The sequence below is a fragment of the Octopus bimaculoides genome, chromosome 8 (genome assembly GCF_001194135.2).
Source record: "Octopus bimaculoides isolate UCB-OBI-ISO-001 chromosome 8, ASM119413v2, whole genome shotgun sequence".
NCBI classification, from domain to species: domain Eukaryota; kingdom Metazoa; phylum Mollusca; class Cephalopoda; order Octopoda; family Octopodidae; genus Octopus; species Octopus bimaculoides.
This window is the reverse complement of record NC_068988.1, coordinates 31,461,401-31,464,405: the sequence shown is the minus strand read 5'-3', so window position 1 is coordinate 31,464,405 and position 3,005 is coordinate 31,461,401.

The following is a 3,005-nucleotide window of genomic DNA, read 5'->3' as shown; positions in this document are numbered from 1 at the left end:
TATATATATATATATACATATATATATATATATAGTTAGTTATAGTGTTAGGTTAAATTCTGTTCACAACATTGTAGAGTACAGTATAAATCTCGGCCACCTTTAGATTTCACGCGGTGCTATCCGATGTGGTATTATACGTATTTAGCTGTGCGTTCGGGCTTCTGTGGATGAATAACATTTTTTTGTAATCACTACAATTGCTTTCAGGCAAAGTAATTCCCTAACTTCGCATGTATTGGGTTATATAACCGTTTATTTGCATTATAAGATTTTCTGTTTCCTCAGAAGATACAAATATTGTTTATGTGTTCCATTAACTCAAATTCTCGGCTTCGAGTGCATATTTTCTGTCTGCCGTGGCTTGCGTGTTAGTAGTAACCGCTCGGTGTATCGAAAAATTGTCTTGGTCCAAGTCTGTTGAGGAAACTGCTTTGAATTTATAGATGGGTAGCTATGCTATGGATTGTAAGTATTGAGGCTTGACAATCGGTGTTGGTGTGTTTACGTCCCCGTAACTTAACAGTTCTGCAGAAGAGAATTACTCGTATTTCAAAATATGTCCTGGAATGAAAACCCTTCATTGCTATGCTACAGCATGGCCACAGTGAAGTGACTGGAATAAATAAAAGAATATATATGCGCATATGCTGAGACCCCCTTCGGTCATGACTAACCATGAGATTGCGCCTAGAAAGTTACCCTCCCAGGCACAAGTCCGGGCAAGTTTGTTTATGGAAGACCAGCAGTCACCCATGCATTCCGGCCTCCCCTCTTCACGCCACCAGTGTTATCCAAGGGAAAAGCAAAGGCCGATACAGCTTGTTACCTGTGACGTCGTAACTCATTTCTACAGCAACGTGAAATAAAGTGTCTTGCTCAAGAACACAACACGCAGCCCGGTCCGGAATTCGAACTCACAACCTCACGATCGTAAGCTCGACGCTCCAACCACTGAGCTATGCGCCTTCACATGCCTATATATATATATATATGTGTGTGTGTGTGTGTGTGTGTGTGTGTGTGTGTATGTGTATGTATATATATATATATATATATATTCATGTAGTGAGAACACCATAGAATGTACAATGAAATTGTACTCCTCAGCTGCATAATGGAATTTCATTTTAGAAAGTCATTTTGAAGATGTTTGCAAAAAACAAGAGTAAGAGAAGAAAACATACCATCTCGACTATGCTGCTGTGGAACAGCAGCATTCTGTGGTGTTCTCATTACATGAATAAATGGAGCTTGTACGAAACGTACGTACTGCTATAACCTATTAAATTTGTGTTGCTTATCTTCAAATTTTACTCGCCGAATCTCTTGATTTTGTTTTTGGTTTTTATCTTACCAAATTCTGGTGCCTCAAACATTTTAAGTACCACATTTAATCTTTTGATTAAATCTATATTATTATTATTATTATTATATATATATATGTATATATACATACGCGTGTATATGTGTCTATGTATACGCATGTATCTATGCATTCCAATAATTCAATAGCATAGATATTAGAATTTTAGTATGTTTATATATACTAATCTTTGTTCTTCTGTAAATATAAAAACCCACACACGATCTACTAGCTCTTTTAATGATTTTTTTCATTTAAGTGCTCATATATAAATGCTTCAATCTCTTTTTCTTCGTCAGTTCAAACCTATAAAATACTTTCTGTATTATTCAGTTACGACCGTTTGAAGATCAGAAACAAGGTAATGGAGAGTAGTGATTTTTTAAGCTTTCACCTTAAAGCAAATATATTGAATATACAACAGGATTCTGTATTGTTTCCGTCTACTATATTCCACTCACAAGCTATTGATGAACCCGACTCTACGGTCGAAAACACTTTCACAAAGCTTCATTATTGCTATACTATCATTTTAGTAACTTGATTATTGCCCCACCAATAAAACTCTCACCCGATAGGCAAAGGTTTGTTATTTTTTATATATTTCTATATTTATTTTGACAATATATTGTTATGTGAATAAGACGTAATATAACATCCACATGATTTAAAAGAAAGTTCACTTTATGTAAAAAGAAAATAGGACTTAGTCATATGCAAAATGTGTTACTGAATCAAGATTTTCCTTTCCATTTCAGATAACAAATTCCGACATAATGAATAGTGTGAAATTGCTTTAGCATGAAAGACGATAGATTAGATTTCTCTGCAAAGTGTCACCGTACAAAAGTAAGAGAAGGCAACTGAGCTAACGAAGGACCTCTATATGAACGATCGGGCCACAAAAAAAAAATTAACCAAATCTTTCTTAAGCAGCTATCATATAAAACGGAAATATACAATGAATAATACAGCCCTAGATACACTATACTTGGTCCGATATCCATGGCTCGAATGAACTGGATCAGATATGAATTAAAATGCATCAGATCTGACCTGACCTGTGGCTACACAAGATCAATTTAGGAGACGTTTTACGAAAGCAGCTTCACCCACACTTAAACAGTTCACTCATCACAGTTTGGCAATATACCAACATAATAATGCAACTGTTCACTCTGCCAAATTAGCCCTAAAGTCCCTACACGATAAGGAAATTGAGAAATTGATTTGGCTGGAATCCAGTCAAGACTTTATGGTGCATTGTTCCAGCAAAAGCCAGATTTAAAATAGTTTTTTCTAACTAAAATGACTTCATTTGCTGTAACTCATAAAGAATGGGGAAAATTAGAGAGAGTATCACATACAAAGTTTACTGACGTTATAAGCAAGAAGTTTTAAAGACTATAAGACAATCGTAACAGAAACAACGGTGATTAAATTTTAGTTAACAATAATCATATATTTTGTAAATTTTGATTAATACAGTAAAAAATCTTAAATATTTTGAGATGTGTGCTACTGTTAAAAGGTTTCACATAATGACTCTTAGATTTTTTTATTTATTTTTCTCTATCCCTCCTCTTTCTTTCTCTTTCTCTGTATATATATATATATATATATATATATATATATATAT